Genomic DNA, 20419 nt, shown 5'->3' with positions numbered 1-20419 from the left:
TGCTGCTCTCTGAATTGCAAAGGACCAGATACAGGAGAAATGCAGCCCTAAACCAAAGACTTCAGGTTAAAACCATCTCAATACTTATAGCAAATATGTGGCAATTATAGAGGTTAAAGTCTGTTCGGAGCAGAGTTGGCAAGTACTCAAAATGCCTGAGGTACTGAAATACACACCTCTGGGTGTTGCAATTTGGTAGGTTATGAGGTATATAAGGGAAATCTGGGTGTATGTTAGACCTCGTCTGCAATCTGAGTTGCACCCTCAGGTTCTACATGTATTCCAAAAGGTATGGTCATTCCATAGGTCCATCTTTTGTGACCTATGGAATGATTTACCTCCTCACCCTGTCCCTGCATATGCTTCCATCTCTTTTATTTCATTCACCTTTTCCAAAGATTTTGCTTAGAGACCAAACAATGGTCTCTGACCTTATCAACATATGAGGCTTCTGATCCATTCTCAGAATTCATCAGGACATCCCATATGCTCTTGGTTAGAGGTGTAAGTCTCTGTAGCAGAAAGTCTATAGGAAGTACTCAGAGGAATACTTTGGACATGAGCATACTGCTGTTTCCACATAGGTCTGATGTACTAACCTTACATGACTCTGAGTAGTAACCCTTTTTATGGTGCCCTGTGTGCAGTTGAGAAATGTGCAGTGCTCAACCCACTACAGACAACACGTTTGAACTTCTTGGTCAGGACCACCAGTGGGATCTGTACTGAGATCCCACAGCCCATGCTGCCTCTGCTCAAAGAACTGCTGCAAATGGGTGGTGGCTGTGCCTCAGGCCTGTGCCTCCTGCTCGCGGCAAGCGATTGTTGCTGGAGTATTAGACATGAAACAGTAATGGCCTGCGGCAGACTTTTATGTCAAAACATGAAGGGAAGAACACAACTATTGTTTGGTCAAATACAATCTATGATAATATTCATAGATCTTAAAGCCATAACATTATAATAAAACTTTTATTGCAGTGTGATTTCAGCCACTTGTTTCCTCATTTGTTGCTTTGTTTGCCTGAGAGGAATTATTTTTCCTGGATAGGACTGCTCTTCTCTTCACAGCTGAAGAAGTTTCTAGATATTGATTTTGACTGATCAAATGGCTTAATAAAAGTCGTTCAGGATATCTGGCCAGCCCTCAGACATTAGTTTTCCAGGAACAGCAATGTGTTTTGTTTTCCGTTGTCCTTCAGGATTAAAACTGCACTGGCATTCTAAGTTTTCCACTTATTAGGCATATTTAAATTTAATATTTGGGAGGAGAAACAGGGGAAGAAATTCCATTCCCCTGCTTGCTCTTGCTTGTCCCTCAACATTCCAGATTGTGAACTCTAATGTACAAGGGGCAACTCACTACATTCTCCAGCATTATTCTGGCAAATAACAATCCCTTTCCTGTTTCTTCAGTCTAAGCCTCCTTGTCAGTATTAGAGAGGAGGCGCGGCAAAAAGGAGAATAAGGAAGAGAGGCATCAGGGAACTGTCACTGTGAAGCAGGGGGGTGCCTGGTGGCATGGAAAATAAAACCCTATTTAACAATCCTACCATGAACTTGCACGTTGCCTGCTATATAGGCCTACTGTGCACCCTAAAAAGTTTTCTTTGCTGGCATTCTTGCTTTTGTGATGGGATATTTCAAGAGGTATTGTCTTGAAGGAAAGTCTGTGGTTGAGGAATATCTGCCTAGTGCACCAGATTCTCTCCAGGAGCAGGCATGCTCCTTCAGCTAATCATAGAATCATAGAATGGTTTGGGTTGGAAGGGACCTTATAGATCAAGTAGTTCCAACCCCCCTGCCATGGGCAGGGACACCTTCTAGTAGACTAGGTTGCTCAAATCCCCATCCAACCCGGCCTTGAACACTGTCAGGGATGGGGCAGCTTCTCTGGGCAGCCTGTGCCAGGGCCTCACCACTCTCATAGTGAAGATTTTTTTCCTAATATCGAATCTAAATGTCCTATCTTTTGGTTTAAAGCCATTCCCCCTTGTCCTGTCACTACATGCCCTGAAAAAAAGTCCCTCTCCAGATTTTTTGTAGGTCCCCTTTAGGTAATCCCAGTGTGAGGCACAGGACAGAGCTATGGAGGTTGGGATTTCTGCCTTATCGTATTCTCTTTTTGTGACACTAGCCTGTTTAATTATATGCTTTTCCCAATCTGTCACAAGCTGTCTCTTGAGATATTAATCCCTCTCTGTGCCTCACATCCCCATCTATAAATGCCAATAAAATGTGCTTTCTCCTGTCCTTTGTCTTGTATACTATGAATTCCTTGGAGGATGGACTGTGCCCACAATGAATGGATCTACTGGTCTAAATCATAACCAATAGTAACATGGCACCAACAAGAAGTGTGGTTAATCCAATAAGTGAAGCTCGAGCAATTAATTCTGAGAACATTTTTTTGGGGTCATTTCCACTGACTGATGCAAATGGACACTGATGGAATCTGCATTCCTTTCAGGGCAGCCTGAACAACTCATCCTTTTTTTTTTCTTTCTTTCCCCAAGGATTTGAAAATGTAATTGCCAGGGTCAAGGATTGCTCAGGGTGATACTGTTGGAGCTTTTTTAAGTTTCTGACTTGATTCAATACAGCAAGACTATACTACTGTGAAAATTTTTGTGTGTGTGCATAGTCATGTCAGCAACATCAGGGCAGCATAGCAAAATGTCTGCTCCAGGCTTCACATAATATTCCCAGTAAAAATGAACAACTGACAAGTTTTTCCTGATTTATTTTTGGTTGTGAAGAGTAATTTAAAGATAATTGCATTGCTCTGGTGTCAGCTGTTTAGCTTTTACTTTTAAGAGGAAACTGTCAGTATAGGGATAAAATTGAGGTAATGTCTTTTAATCATTTACTGTAATTAAGATAAGTGAACTTTAGGCAAAGAACATCTTACCACTGATATCTCTGCCCAACCCTGTTTCTTTTAGCCTGTGCTCCTGATTTTTCCCCTCTCTCATTCGGAATGGCAAACCAAACGTTGTCAACTTCAGCAGAAAAAAGTGTGAAATTTTATTATTCCATCAAAAAAAAAAAGGGGGGGGGGGGGGCTGGATAACTAGGACAAATGAATTTCACCTACATTCAAAACAAAGAATCGCTGTTTTTATACTGGCCATTTTACTTCAGTTTCTCTTTTAATTTCTGTACCACTTAAGCCTTCAGATAGCATTATTGAATCCTGGATTAGACTGCTTATTCCAATAACACCTTCAGCAGCTTGTCTGAGATAAAATGTATGTAATCTCAGGGACAAAAATTATCTGGTCACTGCTGAGTCAAAACTTTCACTGAGGATAATATTCTTGTTGGGAAAGTCTAAGAATAGCAGCAAGATTTGCAGGAGGAGGTAATATTTTTATCAGACTAGCTGATACAGTTGAAGAAGAAAACAAGCGTCTGGGTACAGAAGTCCTTCTTCAAGTCAAAAATAGAAGCTGAAAAGCTAGATACAAGTTGGGAAGAATTGCTCTAATTTTAACCTGATTACGCTGGCCATGCTGACTATGAGAAAGAAAACATATACCCAGCTGGTACCTACCAAGCAGAGTGGTGAAGGTGCATGAGTTGATCTCAGACAATATTGGTAATGAAGATGCTAACTTTGAAACTGGGCCTGCTTTGAGCAGAGGATAGAGCAGACGACCTTCAGAGGTCCCTTCCAACCTCAGTTATTCTTGAGGATCTGTGATTTTATGCTACCTCTTCCCATAAACCTTGCTTTTTTAACGATAAAGCTCTGTTGCCTAAACAAGAATAGCACCCAGAGACCAGGGCACTGACCAGCACCTTTCTCCCCTTGTAGCACAGGCCTGGGGATGACATGGGCCATTTTGCAAGTTTTCATTCTGATGTGGACTGTTGCAGATGAATTCTGTGGCAGGAAAGACTGGACCCAAGATGGAAGAGGGAAAACCCAAAATTCAGTGTCAGGGCGTGTATACAGGAGCAGGGGTCAGGGAGCTGCAGCAAGTGGGGTGTGGGAGGGTGTTTTACACATACTCGCAAGAATGGTCATGCACACATCCACTGAGACATTTGACATTGAGGTCAATCATGTCTTTCAGCTATTTGGAGAACAACATTGCTGCAGGTTTCAAAAGGATGATCTGCAAGTGCAGCCAAAGCCGGCTCATTAGAGCACCTGCCAGTCTTTATCAGTTGTCAAATAAAGCAGATGGATTTGGTCAGCAAACCTGCAGATAAAACATTAAAGGTTTTGTTGTGTTTTTTTCTTACTTTGGGCCCCGCTTCAAAGCTAGATTTTGCTTTAAAGTTCTGACTTAGTCTGATAAATATAAGAAGTTTAAGTTTCCAGTTAGCAATGTTTATTAACAAAAAACCAACGCAGCTGACCATTATGATTTTTAGCATAGGCAGACTCAACCTGCTTTTTTTTTTTTTTTCATAAAAGGAGGGGAAATGGCTTACCAGAAGTTACAGCAAAATAATTCTATAAATAAAATAGCAAACATGAACGATAACCCTGCAGTAACAAACATTCACTACCTCTTATCCTAGGATTAAGGCTCACTGAGTCTAAAGCAGGATGGCACAAGATAAAGGGCAGAATTCCCATAAGAGATGTTGTGGCTGTCCCATCCCTGGCAGTGTTCAAGGCCAGGTTGGATGAGGATTTGAGCAACCTGGTCTAGTGGAAGGTGTCCCATGGCAGGGGGGTTGGAACTAGCTGGTCTTTAAAGTCCCTTCCAACTCAAACCATTCTGTGGTTCTCTGATTGTATGACCACAAAATTAGGCTGCTCTGCTTAGCATGAAGTTCACAGGCATGGACACAGGAGCTAGTGAAGGAGACCTGCATGGCACCTGTTAGGGCAATCATCTGGACGATTGCCCCCTGTACTTTAGAGGAGCCCTAAAGATTGCTAAAGTATGCGTAACTCACTGCTGTACCTTTTTGGGAGCTGGCACTTGCCACCACAGTGGCTGGAAGCCCAGTCCCCTCCATCAGGGTTGATCACCGAGGGGCAGATGCTTTTCCCACCTCTCCTTCAGCCTCTTTAGACATTAGGAGCAATGCTGAGTCTGGTTCACCAAGCCTAAGCTTGTGTGGGTAAAAAATCCTTATCACTCAGGTGTTTGTGCAACACAAACATTAGAAAGAAGCATAGATACCATCAGAGGGAATTCGTTAAGAAAATGCAAATTCATCTTCTCAGCAAGCTACTTATATTTTCCATTCAGCTCTAATTATGATTTGCAATTGTTACAGAAAGTAGCTCTACGTATTCATCCCTTTCTAGCAGCTACTTCCTGATCGATGTCACCACTGATGGGATGGGACGTTGCTTTAGATGTATTTCTAATGCTGAGATTAACAAGTGAGCATCTTTCTGGGATTATCGCCAAGGTCATAAATCTCAGAGCAATGTGATGAATGAAGTGGGGTGAGGGAGGCACTTGAGGAATAGTTATCTTGTGCTGATGATTTCAGGGAGATACCTTTTGGAGAAGTAAAGAAATTACAAACATTTGTCAAAGAAGATAGTAGTAAGAGATTTGACATAATTCAGCAAATGTTTTCTGGTGATGAGTAAGAAAACACTGTTTCCTTCCTGGCGAAGCCCTCAGTTATCACCTGGGAACAAAACTAATCAAGTGACTCAAATGAGAACTACGAAGCAATGCTTTTAATTATCTCTCCTGTGTAATAATTCTTTGTCACACAGACATGCAAATGATTTGCTGTTCCCAAAAGATTGTGTTTGTGATTAAAGAGAAGAAAACAGGCCAGGTTTTACCTTCAGCAGCACAAGCCTACATCCACTGTAAAGTCATCAAAGGTGTTGGAATAACACAGGATTTAATATGTAATTGAGTGTAATTCCAGACTCAAATTATAGTAGTTTATCACTGTATGCTTTTCCTGATGCCTAGGGAGCGATATGCCTTAACTCTCACAGAGTTTCTCGATCAGTGAGGAGTACCTGCAGTCTGGCAGACTGGCATCATTTTAATTCTCTGAGCAAATCCACATAGGTCAAAACAAACCATGGAGCCAGCAATCTCTGCATCTGGCATTTCAGCTGACATTTACTTGACGGGGAGGGGAAGGAATGTTGGGAGGGAGAGGGGAAAGGGAGGAGCAGCCCAGGCTTTCAGGTGGAATTGTAATAACTCCTTTATGGCAGGGCATTAGCATATATCCAGTGCCAGTGAAATTAGCCCACCATTGTATAGGATAAACAGCGCCTGGTTTGAGACAACAAACCCGCTGATCTTATCTGTCAACACCCAGATCATCACCTGGGCTTTGACTTATCATCTGTTCTGTCAACAGTTCCCCCATAGAGAAAAGAAATAGCAACAGCAATAGTAACAGCAGCCTGCAGCATACAAGAAGCTTTTTGCTTTGACAACCTGCCAGGCCATAAAAACCTGCCATCTTAAATGGGGAGGCACATTGTTACTGAAGAAGAGAGCCTTTGGGCAATTTTCAGCAGTGGGATTACAGTGAATTCCACCTCTGACAACAGTTTGGCGATACAGATGTTGCAGAGTTCAGTGTTTGCAATCAAACTTTATAAAGACCCACCAGAAACCCTGGAATTTTAGTCAAATATTTTGTTTAATTCTGTTTTATTTTCCTTTGTGCATTTGTGTCTGTATCTAAATTGGTGGAGAAATAAAACAAAACAAACAAATCCCAAAGCACAATGCTCCCATTAATGGAATATTTTGGCTGGAAGCTTAATCAGAAAAACAAGGGGACTCGATAGTGTGTTCCCTTTCCTTGCAGCTCATTTTTCATCTTCTGTTTCCCTTTCCTTGCCTATCAGGCTGCCATGAGAAGGTGGCCTTTCATCATGTAGACACAGAGAAGTGAGCAATGGGAAGTGCCCTTGGACAGGCATTAACTCCTCAGCCAGCATAACCTGTTGCTGCAACATGGAGAGGTTCACAAAGGACAGATTTATCAGAGTGCCCAGGCTGCTAATAGAAGGTGACCTACTTTCTCATCCAGCCATATTTGTATTCCATTTATTGCTGAGCCATCAGAAAGAGGCGAAGCATTCCCAGGGCATGTGACAGATGTAAACAGCGTCTGAGCCACGCAGGTGAAGGGCACAGACCGGCACGTTTGATAAGCCCCCATGGACCCATCAGGCACAAACATGGGTCCTAGAAGGAAGTGGGAAGAGATATGTAACTGATAACAGTAATTTGCAGAACAGTCTGATGACAGGCATGTGCAGAGAGAGACAATATCACGTGGAGGAAAGTGATGCCTTGGAGAAGGCAGATCCACCGAGAGATGACTGCTTAGCCACAATCTGCTCTCTGAAACATATTGTCAGGGTTCAAACTTTTATTAAAAGGATCATCCTGCCCCTTTCTGAGACAATTTGTGCATCTGTGAAGCCTGTAACATCCTCGTGTCTTCAACAAGGAAAAGAAAAAGCTACTTAAATTAAATAGCTTTGGTACAAAGAGGATCTGACAGTGGCCAGCTTTATATTATTAGCATTTCCCAGGAGTGATGTTCCACAGTGGCAGGCTGATGTAATTACCAGAAGTGAAGTTGTAAGTCCTATTGAAAAGACCAAGAGATTTGCTAGGGACTTCAAAGAGGTAAAGATTTGTGTGGATTTGCACGGGGATAGAAAATGCAATGGGTTAGAAAATCAGGTTCTCCAGTGTCTTTAATCTTTTGTGGGCTTTACCCAGACATTTTGGTCTACTGGGGATTTAAATTAAGTTGCAAAAGAGACTTCCTAAACTTTCTATCTGAAATTTTATTATGTTGGTTTTATACTATTCTGTTGGTTTTATACTATTAGCTTAAAAAATTGTCCTTTTCTAAGCTTTTTGGATTAATGGCTTGTGGCTTAGTGTTGGCAAGGAATTTACTTTTATGATGTGGAGACAGATGATGATCTAATAGTGATTTGTCTTTATCCAGGAAATTCACATATACATTAGAAGATGAAAGAAAGATCTTCGGATGAACCAGTAAATTATCAAAAATGACAGGTCAGGATAAAGTACACCGGAAAAAGCATTTGGGAAAACTTGTAGAATATGTTACAAATAGTCATTGTGAAAGTATATGATCAGACTTTTTTGGTCCTATTTTTTCATTAAAAATAACGATTCTAAAGTAATTGTGCAGATCTGTTCTGAATTATTTACAACTGACCATGTGCCAGCTTTTGTGTTTGGTTTTTTTTTTTTAATGGAGGTTACTCTAAAATGTGAAAAAGCAGTTAACTAAAGTAAAAAATAAAAATCGCAGTTAACTAAAGTAAAAAATAAAAATCATACTTATGATTTAATATAACCTGGTGTCCATATGGATATGGGGCAAAGGGATACCTACTGTCAGACTATGTACTGTGATGAGATGTCCCAGAGAATCCAGTGGTAGGAGGCTCCTCCCTGTTTTGTAGCTGAAGTGGGAATGTCACTTCTGTAAAGTGGTATGAGACACATTTTCAAAAATGCTCAGCATTGTAAAAGATCTCTAAATTGTCTGGAATAAAAAAAAGATCCTTTTCTCTGCAAAGATCCCTTCAAAGACAAAAAGGATCTTTTAAAAGATTTCCAGCTCCCATTCAGGCCTTGCTGATGGTCAGCTTTCCCTCTGGCCTCTAGGTTCAAGCATACTTTGAAAATTCACCATTATAAGAATTTTATGCAAGTCCAAGTCAAACATGGAACAAATTAAGGCATATTTCAGTAGGCAGATGGCAAACAGTCTTCCACTAAAAGAAATGTTGTATAATGGTTTCCGCTGTGCCTTGGTTTCCCTCTGTGTTCAATTGGAATAACAGCAATATTGCATGGTTAAAACTGGATTGCTTTTTAAGGCTTACAGAGAGAAGCCAACATGGTGGGCTGGGGGTAACTGGCTACTCTCCAGCAGTAGTGGAGTAGTCATGGACCCCAATATCCTCAAAAGGGCAGGCAGAGAGGACTCAGGAGCTGAATGAGCTGTGGGATGTGGTGCCCAGTCCCTGCCTCCTGTCTTCAAGCCCTTTGCTGGCCCATCACTGAAGTCTGGGAGTGCTGTAGCCAAGGCTGAAGTTAACAGCCAGGGATTAGAGGATAATTTAGATGTACTGTGAATGCAGCACAAAAGGGAATATTTGTTCTCTCTCTTCACACCCAAAGGAGAAAAGTACTACTTGTGACTTGCATTCAGCTCAGGGATTTTGTGGATAAAAATACAAAATTTCTATTCTTTTCGAGTATCCTTACAAAGGCATGTATCAACTCTATGACGGCATCTCTCTTCCTCATAGATATTATATCAGTCAAAGGTGTTGACGCAGGAGAGAACTGTGGTTGGGCATACAGTACATACTGTTCCCTAGGTTAACTTACTCACCAGCTCTGGCTGGCTGAGAAAGAGCAGGAACAGAGAAATATGGCACATGGCATGGGGCTCCTGGGAAGACTGTTGCCATTCTTTCCTTGCTCCTCCACTGAATTGCCCCTGTAGGTGAAGGGCACCTTGTAGGAATGCTCTTTTAGCCAACATGACAGAAGTTCCTTATAAGCTGAAAGCAGTCTTTCAATTGAGAGATGCATTAAGGTTTACTTCAAATTAAGATTCTGCATTTAAGAATAGAACAATGTTCTCAAATAGATATATAGATGGATAGCAAATAAAATCTGATTTTAAAAGCAAGTGAGTGAAATTGCCTAAGTGAATCTATAAAATCATTTGGATTACTAATGAACTCCAGATTGAATTGCAGCTACAATGAAGTCAGCCACCTTCCAGCTTGTAAGCTGATATTGTATAAATCTGATATACAGTGGGTGTGAACTAGCAGAGCTGCCCTGACTTCAGCTTCATGGAAACACCAGGCTCAGTGAGGCAATCCCAGTAGGAGATGAAGATCCAGCACTGCAGTCCAGCTTCTCCCAGATGGCAGCCTGTGTTTTTGCCTGTGTTCATTTCGGTCTCATTTAATAATAATAATAAATAAATAAATTACAAAAAATTGTGGAAAGACTGTGGAGAAGAAGCTGTTGCAGATGTCAGACATTGCCGCAAGGCCCTCCTGGGATAAGCACATGGCAAGGCTTAGTTTCCAAAATAGCCCTTTTGGTAGCAGGGAAGTAACAGAGTAAACCCATACTGGACTACTAATAGGGGCATACATGGTGGGGACACCTTCATGGGGCACCTTTGAGTTTTCACCTTCATAGCCTCATATGCAGTGTATTGATCACCCACAACTAAATCCATGGGCAAGTCCCCTGCCCCATGCATCCAGTAAGAGACAAGGGATGTATAACGCTGCCATGGAGCTAAGTCGTGCATCTGTGTGGTTTTTTGCTTTTACTGTACCTGTTTTATAAGTCACTTCCAAGAGAGTGAAGGCCTGTCAAATAGTCAGCAGAGGTTTCAAAGAGGGACATCCACCTGTAAGAACATCTACCGGCAAATGCACTGGACCACTCCTGGACACTAAATACACTGCCCTGCTGTGATTCTCCAGCACAGACCTAGCATGTGGTTCAGATTAACTCTGGATTAGCTCCCTAGCGCCAACAGCAGTGGCTCTGCAGGGCTGAATTGTTCGCTTGCCTGTTGTCTGGGCAGCCTGAGCTCTTCAGATGTGCTGCATCTCCACTGCTCTTAGATCATAAACAATGTCAGTATGGTGCTAGAAAAGTGCTGAAAATGAGTACTGGGAAAACACGTGGAACTGTTGAGGTCCTAGGTATAATACTCATATGGCAGCATGTTTTGCAGGTCCTAGTAACATGAAATCTTGTAGAGTTTGTCGTTCATGATGTCCGGGTTGAACCAATCACTTGATTTGGGGGCCAAGTAAGACCCTGCGCGGAGAGGAATACTGCTTTCTCCTGTAGTGTATGAGACACAGCCTGCTTCCTGGGGCTATTTCAGACTTTTAAGTAACAATTTTTCTACTGCATCATTGTTTCTAGACAAGAGCTTCTCATGTGTCTCTTCTTCTCCCTTTACATGCCCCATTATTTGTACTGGCTCTCAGTCTTTACCACAGGTCTTAATTTGTCAGAGGATATTAGGAAACTATTTTGAAGCCTCTAACAGTCAGTGGCATGTGGAGGTGATGCTCTAGGGCCCTGTTGAGATTAAACATTTACTGCTTGGCTTGTTTGTGATGACAGGGACCTGGCTGGTCTTCTCTTCCTATGCAAACTGGCAAAGCTCTGCATTTCAGCAGCCGGGAAAACAGCCCTGTTGGCACCACTCCTCATCTGTAGTGAGGAGCAGCTTAGCCTGAGAGGACACAGTTTCAAAGCAGTGCGCTCTGTCCTCCAGCACAAAACTCTTTGATGAGCTCTGCTACAGCAGATACTGATAATACCAGAGAGAGGGCTGCTGAGTGCATGCCTTGTCTTCATGAGCCCTGGAAATGGCATCTAGTGAAGGTGGGCACCCCTTCCCTCTCACTGGGGAGATGAGCATTGCATAGGCAGCACAAACAAAAAGATACACTTGATATCTGGCAAGATAAGAACATACAAATCAGCTGCCATGCACCCCTCTTCCCCTAGCCCTGCTGTGCAAGGCACTGGCAGTTAGCAAAGTGAGGACAGACACCACATAAGTCATAAGCACCACTGCACTGGTTTTAATGACATTGTGCCTGTGCACTAGGGTGTCGTCAGCCTGCTGTGGATATTTTCTGCTGTGCTAGGCCTTCGTTGGGCTCCCTACCCTAGCTCTTCTAAACTCTTAGCACATAACAATGGAGCTGTCTCAGTTGCTTCTGTATTTTGTAATATTTGTACCAACTACGATTAGCTGGGTGCATCTATCTGGTATTTGACAAGCTATCAACCAGTGTGTTTAGGGGTAGTGATGTCTAAGGACAAAAAATAATACTTTTCGGAGTAGAGCACTTGCCTCAGCAAGCTTGCCTTTGCTCTCCTTTCCAAAACCTCGCAGGTGTGGACTCTATCCTATTGTCTGACATTCCCAGGAGATGAAATTCATCCCATCATATCCAGGCTCCAAAGCACACTGACACAGCAGATTGGTGTAGGGATCCACGCAAGGAATTATATTGGACAAATGACTGGCTGTGTTCACCTCCATGTAAGGTATCTGCTTTGCACCACATTTACTATGCAATGGGTTTTGACTGTTCTTTCACCAGTGAGTCACCTTAGCTTGTACAGTTGCCTGTGTGCACTCTAACAAGTTGACTTCTAGCATCCACCATGCACTCTGCAGATCACAAAAATATATTGGGAACTACATTGCTGATCTGTGGGTAGGACCTAGAAAAATAGTCTATGATGTTTAAATCACCATAAGACTCCTTGGTAGCTGACACACTATCAGATATTACATCAATTTACTAAGCAGAAGTTTTAAGACAAACAACAGAAAATACTCACACGAGCATAACTGAGCTTCTTGCCACTCCAGAATTTGTGACAGCCAAAGGTATAAAGTAGCTCACAAAAAACACCAAAGTCTTGGAAGATGCATCCTGCTATTTAACCATAAACTGAATTGATTGAAGGTAGCAGCATCCCACCATGGGAGACAGATAACTGTGTACTTGCTTGGTTCTACACTTTCCCTGAACATTTGCTTCGGGCCACATGAGTAGATAGACTAACTGCAGGAGACAAGTTTATGTCCTTATCTTATAGCTATCTTCCATGTAAAATACACCCCAGAATGGTTTCTGGCTGCTTCTTGTTGCTGATATCTCACCACTTTCCTTGAGGGTGATCTCTGGGTGAAACCAACAGTATTGCAGTGGAATACAGGAATGCTCTCTGGTCACATTGAGGTTAAAGTTATAAATCAACTCAAGCAATCATGTTTTACCCGTATATGCCAAGTTTCCCCTAGTAAATTCAACTGGAAAAGGTGCTTCATATTACTCTGTGAAGCAGACCTTACTGCAGCAGATTAGCTACCACGTCCTGTTCAGAATAAGTCACCAATTGCAGTGATAAGTAGTCAGCCCTGTACACACACGTAACCTGTGTCATTCTGGAAGCAGCACAGAAAAAGCCAGAAAATCAACAGTTATTGTGACAGGTGTATGCCAGAAGGCTCACACTCATATTCAGGCTGTCCCAGGGTTTTTTACCCCGAGCTCTGAGGGTACCTATGGGCCTTTCTGGATTCAGCTCCCCAAGTGGAACTTGATCCGGGTGAGAGTGGGGAGGCGGAGGCAAGAAGGATGCTTTCTGCTCCTCCTCAAGACTGTTGCATCACGGCCTTTAAGTCAACACATTTCAGACCTCCCACAGAGAAAAGAGCTGGCTTTTTACCTCTGCAAGCCCCAGCATAATAACTTTGGGTAGCTTTCCCCAAGGCGTTTTGCTGAGGTCATACATGACAGTCACAAATATTTCCCAGATTACCAAATCTTGTGGGAGGCTGTTGTGTGTTGGATGAAGAATTTATTTTAAAAATGTTTTTAAATTACTCTAAGGCAGAAGTTAGCTACAAGACAATCATACAAAGGGATGTCTGAGTCACTTGACCATGACTTCTTGCATTAAAACCCAGAAAACCAGAATAAGAATCCCACCTTCTTCTCCCTTTGAGAAGGGAGGCTCTTCTTGCAACACCAGCTAAGAAAGCAGTTTTTTGGGGACCTTCCTGAAGTGGGGGAATCCCCAGAGGAGGTGGAAGAAATTTCTGTGTGGTGAGCCTTAAGAACTATGGGAGAGAAAGGAGGTGCTGGAGGAAGGGTCAAACTATCTGGAAACATAGTAGTGGAGTTCTTTGCTAACTGGTAAAATTTAGAACAGGATTGAGGATACTCTGGGAGTGAAACAGAGAACTAGGAAACTCTGACTAGGTCCCCAATTGTAGATATAAGCTATTCACAAGGAAATTGTGCTGACATTTCTTGGGATGGACTGTTAGCTGGTGAAAAGTCTCAATTTCTGGCAAAGTGGCAAAAACTGAAACAAAACAAACCAACCAACCCCTCCAACAACAACTAAAACTATGGATGTGCTGCTTTCTTTAGAAGACCACATACAGCAGCTGTTTCAACCACACAGGTGAGACAAACAAGGTACCTGAGCTCCATATTGACAGCTAACATATTTCTCAGAAACAGCACAACAGAGCAGAATGACAACAAAGCACCGACGGTGTGCAAGGCTCTCGTATTTGCATTCGCATGGGATAACACTCCAGCCAGCATTTGTTGAAACTTGTATCCTTGATCCAGAATGACATTTTGTCATTTCTGCAAGTGAACAAAATTCCTTTGGTGAAGAATTTGAAGTTTAAGCAGAGCCAAAATTGCTCAATGCCATTAATATGGCCCAGGCTGAGCTTTTACGCTGAAATAACAACAATTCAGGGGAAAAAAGTAGTAAGCTAAGAAAGCAGCCAGGAGGCCCCTATGTAAATCTCTGTTCTCCCAGTTAGCACCTTGTTCCAATTCTTTTCTATTTCTTCTCTGCCTCTTTTTTCATGTACTTATTTTCTGCTAGGATAAATCTTGTTTGGATACAGGAAGGTATAAGCATTCTCACCATGTTTGTGGTTCAAGGGCACAAGTGACCTCTTACAGTGTGAGCCAGGTATGTGCTTAGCTGATGCTTAAGTTATGCCAGGTTTTCTACAGAGCAGAAAAAAGAGGATAACTAAGCATAGGCCCCTTTCTTTTGTTACTACATATCTTGTTCCAGGAAAACATCCATTGTTTACACTATGACTTCTGTTAAAGAATGTATCCATACAGAATGAGGAACAGGACCTTCAAGAGGAGGAAAAACTATATTTGTACTGGTGTTCCTAATGAATACCTGTGCCTGTGACATTGTCTGGTTGCAGAAGCAAAACAAGTCTGAAGTCAGTTTATTTAAGTGTTCTCTTGTGAATACCCACTGTTACTGTGTACAAACCAGGAAGACATGGTTGAATCCTTGGCAAACAGCAAATCCCCAAAAGAGGGTAAATTTTAAATAACATCATTGTTGCTTTTTGGATGACAGGCAGGAATGGCAAAATATGTTTCTGAGGAGAAAGTCTTACTTTTCATTCTAAAAATGAAGTTAATACTATGGATCCCAGGTTTACTTCTGTCTTCTGCACTTCAACTACTCTGTCTTAGCTATTTTATGAACCCTCTGGTCACTACTAAGTTCATGCTACAGCTGGAAATGTGCCTGAATCCTGGTCTAGATGTAGTCTAAAGAATATCTGCAAGTAAATCTTGCAGACATTCTGAGACACAGAACTTTTTCCTTCAGTGAACTGATAATCAGGTCCAATGCATACAGTTTTTACACACAAATATATGCATGCACATAGGTATGTAGAAATACATTTAAATGTATTTATGCATGTGTTTGTGGTTAGATACATGTTTTGCACACCTTGACAGCATTGGCTTTCACTTAAGGGCAGCATTTCAACAAAGTATAATTATTTTGTTACGGAGAATCAGGTCAGTGTTGCATAGTAAAGGAAGTAAAATCAAAAGCTACTCCTTCTCAATTCCCCTAGCAAGAAGGTTTTCAGGTTTGAGGCTTCTGACAGGAGGAAGTTCTTAGGAGTTGTCTTCCAGGCAGATCTCATATCTGTGCTTGGCCGTCCTGACAGTAAGCAGGCTTGCAATTCAACTGGTGGGCAAGGCCATATAATTTCATCAGCCTCACTTCAGACATAAAGAAGCCAGGAAACAGCTGGGCCTTCAACCAGCTCTGGTGTTTCAGTCCAAACTCGTTTGAGACATGCACGTCAAACACATCCTGGAGAAACAGTGAAGAAGAAAAGGTCCTAGTCTCCCCTGCTATGGTCCTTACAGATTTGTGGTATCATACATCTGAGCCAGCTGCGTAGAATACCAAAAGATTTATTTTTCACCCTGCTGAAGCAGGCATATGTCAACATGCAATGTACAACTGGAATGTCATGGGGGTCACTGTTCAAGCATACATACTTTTTGAAGGATTTTACCAATGTAAACCCGCTCACTGCTAGAAACAAAGCCATTGTAACTGACCTCTTCGTTTGTTTTGCTCGGTAACTACATGAATGATATTTTGCCTCAGTGTTTCTCCATGCTCAGTTTGACTTTTTTAAAATCAATTTCAGGTGCATTAGAATAGTATATTTCATTCTGGAATAAAAGCTTCCTTGCTATATTTAGAGGTTGGTTTTTTTTTCTTGGTCAGTGTCTGCCTTTCAGAAATGCAGTAAGTAGTATGAGCAAGTAGCATTCTCCTGCCTGTGAACCTGGAGTCCTTGTTCAGCTGTAGACTTGCACTATAATAAATTGATTTTATTATGTGTGGGGTTTTTTATTCCAGTTTTTCTTGTAGACTGGCTCTCAAGCTCCCTAGAATTAGTGATGGCCTAAAAAGTCCATAGGAAAGCCCATAGATTTTTATCACCAGTGAAGAGTTGTGGTGTTTTTCAAAAAACTGCGAATCTACTTTTAATAATCTGTGCCTGTATACCTAGAAGAGTCATCTTTTGGCAAGAAGGAGCATCATGGAATCCCAACAGTGGCATTAGAAATAATTTCCTTACATGATACTAAGTCAGGTCCAGCTCTTCATCAGACTATGTAGACTGGGTTGATGATCTCAGGAAGGACAATAACTCACATGTATTTCCTACAGATTATGAGGCATCTCTTAACATTGAGTCACTTCTTGTCCAAAAATTATGGGCAGCCTGAAGCTGATGCTCTGAAGCAGCAGGCAACCTGCCACAGAACTTCCAGAGGCTGGCCAGATTTTGAACACCCAGCAGAGCCAGCAGCCAGCTGTTGCTGCATTTTGCAACTGGTGTCTATAAAAGATGGCAGCTTTCAGCTCCCCGCTTCTGCTCAGCTTTGAATTTGTTGGAAGCCAGAAGCTGCTGCACACAGGCAGACAGTGCACTGCTGCTGCTAGATCTCAACCTGTGCTGTGTTTGGTGGCATTTTTCCTCCAGGTAAGACAGCACATCCTGCTGTACATGCAGTGTCTTTTGGCATGCCTGACTTCCAGCCAGGAAGGAAATCTACAGCCTTGCATATCACTTTGCAGAAGCTGCTGATTTGTGCTCTTATCTGTTATCTCTCTTCATCATTTCCAGATTAAGTCATGCACAGGCAACATGATTTATATAGCTCAGTGGAATGAGTTATATAAATGAAATGCCCCGTTATCCTTATTCCTTTATCATATGCCATTCTGGTCATTCTTTAGAAAGAAGAAATCTTCTAATATATCTTCAACAATAAGAAAAAGCTCCTTGGTCTCTTTGTCTCTCACATACCCACACTCATTTGTCAGTTGCACATTCACACGCCCATCTCCGCTCTCCCTCTCTTGCATGTTCTTGCACCATCCTGGAGGTCCTGCTTTCTTACATGTAGGCTGGTACACAAAACGAAAACAGGACAAAAGACTTGCACATCCTAATTAGCCTGGCTGATTTTTACTTGGTCTGGAGAGCCTTAAAACCTGAAAAGGCTTTGAATATCAACAATGTGGCACTTTAACTAACAAGGGAATATTTGTTTTCATAGGTGAGCTACCCAGTACCAGCAGTCCTGACCTGCCTGGCCATGGGGTGAATTGAGCTGGAAGAAAACACTCTACTTTCCCAAGAACGGGCACAGGTTATCTTTTCTTTAACCTTCCAGTTTGTTTCCCCTACTTGTTTGTTTGGGTTGTTTTACCCTCTACCCATTTGAGGTGTGTTTCTGGTTCAATGCCCCTGTAAAGGCCAGAGGAATTAGCACTGTTGAAAGAAATCCAGTACTGAATTGTCCTTGTGTTGTCCGGACTTTGTTATGGCTTCAGTTCATTAAAACCAAGAGACGGACAGCTGGAAGAGAGAGAGACCAGATAGAGAGGGGCACTCAGGGCTGACCGCGGTAGTCTTCTATAGGGACCAGACCTGTTTTCTTTTGAAAAGAACATGATTAAAAAGTCACAGCTGTGAAATGGCCTTCTGAGTAGGAACTGACATATTCCAGGCAAGCTGGAGAAAGAGTGATAGATGCTCCATGCCCTAATTTTCCCAAGTGTCTCATCTCTGGTTCCCAGCAGCTCTGCAACTCAATCTGCAGATGGGTACATTGCACCCCTGCCTCGCTTCTCCAGTTCTCTGAGCTCTGTTGATTTATACCTCCACACACCTCCCAGTCCTCTGATGTCCCTGAGAAATGACCTTAGTAGGTCCCGTTGCTGGTGTGGTGGGCTGCCTGAAGCTCCTGCTAGTTGTGGGCATCTCTAAGGGCCTGTGGGCAAGAACGTTTCTCAAGGTGGAATCCAGCTTTCATGCAGTTCTTGCCTCTATCCCAGAGGGACAATGCACAATATTGCAGTAGCGGAGAGATGGTATCCTCCCAAAGACTGTGAAAGAGAGATGCAGCCAGCTGAGAAAAAGGGAAAGGCAAGAGTAAACCCTTAGTTTGTTTTATTTTCTCAGAAAACTGAGAGCTTCAGAAAGCTGAATTTTGCATAGCTATTCCAAATCAAACTTCCCAGGTCTCTCTGGTCTACTTAAGCAAAATTATCAAGGCAACGTAAAACAGGAGCAGAGTCCTTGAGGCACAGTAGCAATAGAGTGACTTTTTCTTATCAGTTCTCTAAAAGCTTGCTGTTGCTACACCAACAGTAATTGCAACAAAGGAGATGTTCATTGTAAAGACTGGTCTATTTTTAACAACAAACCAGGACTGAAACTCTTCTCCCTTCTCTGTTCTCAACTTTTATTCCTTTTTCCTCTCCTCACATTTAACCATTTCATTACTGAAAAAGTGGGAAGACAGTAGCAAAGAATATAAAGGAAACAAATGACATAGGGGAAGTTCCTGAAAGAAAATGACTTTGTGGCATCTTTTTTATGTCCTATAGAATCCAGTACCTAAAAAAAGGTATTTCATTTGAAAATCATGCACCAGCTCTGTTAAATAAACCACTGCAAATAAGTTCTGTACCTTGTGAATATGTGAGTATCTGCTAAAAAAACACACATTAAGAGTAGCTCAGTGTGACTGAATACTCCTGTATTTGGAGGGAAACTTACATCAAAATTCTTTTGAAGTTATTTCTGTCTGGTGTGTCAGAGTTTACTAGGCTGTTTCCTATGCTCTTTATCAAAGAACAGCAGAAACCATATAAAATATAATTTAAAAATAGCTACTTATTAGGAAGAACAGATGGTGCATTCTTATACCACAGAATTGAAAAACTTTAGCAACATTGAATATCAAGTTCTTGAGTTGTAACTCATTTGCACTGGAAACTTAGTTAGCAAGTCAGAAAAACCACATTCAGAATACTGCAGAGCTGTAAAAGAAGTGAGTGCTGACACATTAAATAAAATGCATCTATTTTTATGTCAAGTCCTGATAACGGTACACTTTTTCATTTTCAAATACAAAGAGAAAAAGAATTCAGATCTCTCCAGACTTGCCAAGGCACCTGATTCACAATGGAAAATATTTTTAAGCCTCATGTCAGCATTACTTTGTTCCAAATTGAGGGCTGTGGTACTGAAATCTTTCTTTTATGATAGCGTCCATTTCTCATCAGTTCTCTCTTTCCCATAACAGCATTGCATACTGGAGATGCAACACGGAAGCATTTCAGTTCACTCAGCTTTGCACATCAGTTTTCATCTATGAACGCAAAATTACATAATGAAATGTATCTTTTGTGACGCAACCCAGTGAAACCCTGGAGGAAGAATGGGAGCTTGAAACCAGATTTCCCAAACAAATTAGTCCGAATCATACTTTTTCACCAAAATATTACCAGAAAAATGTTTATATGTCACTGCAAGCACTTAAGGGCCTAGGCTGAAGACTCAAGTCTCCCTTTCAATTTAACTGACTACCTCTGTCACTTGTTAATATCTGGAACTGAAGGGTAAACTGTTATGAATGTGTTAGCACAATTAAGTTCTTGAAAGATACATAAATAAACTGGGAACAGAGAAGTATCAACACTGAAGAAGTGCTGCCATTACTCAGACAAGTATGGAAGGGTTGGTATCAGCAGCAGGAACAGAGTGACATAAATTCTTAGCAATTGTGCACTTGACTGGGAGCTATACATGGTGGGGCTGGGTCTGTCTAGCTCTTCCCATGACTTTGCACCCAAGTTCAGTGAATTCTTGAAGCTCCTATGGAAAGTCACCTCTTACACTTTCTGGCATAGGCAAAAATCCCACTGAAGTCAATGTGACTTGAAGAGTACAACAGGGGCAGAGCTTGCTTAAGACACTGCAGACTTGGCACCTGCAGTTTTCAGCTAATCTTTTGTTATCTGCCAGAGGGTTAGGACCAGGCATCACTCTGAACCTCAAAAGAAATCCGCTTCCTGCAAGATTTCCAGACTGATATTTTTTCTGTGTAATGTGATGCTTTGGTTCCATTATTCACAGCCAACATATATCTCTAGTGGTTTGGACTTCTCTGGTATCTTAGTGTGTA

The sequence above is a fragment of the Strigops habroptila genome, chromosome 1 (genome assembly GCF_004027225.2).
Source record: "Strigops habroptila isolate Jane chromosome 1, bStrHab1.2.pri, whole genome shotgun sequence".
Classification (NCBI taxonomy): domain Eukaryota; kingdom Metazoa; phylum Chordata; class Aves; order Psittaciformes; family Psittacidae; genus Strigops; species Strigops habroptila.
Note: the sequence above shows the minus strand (reverse complement) of the source record.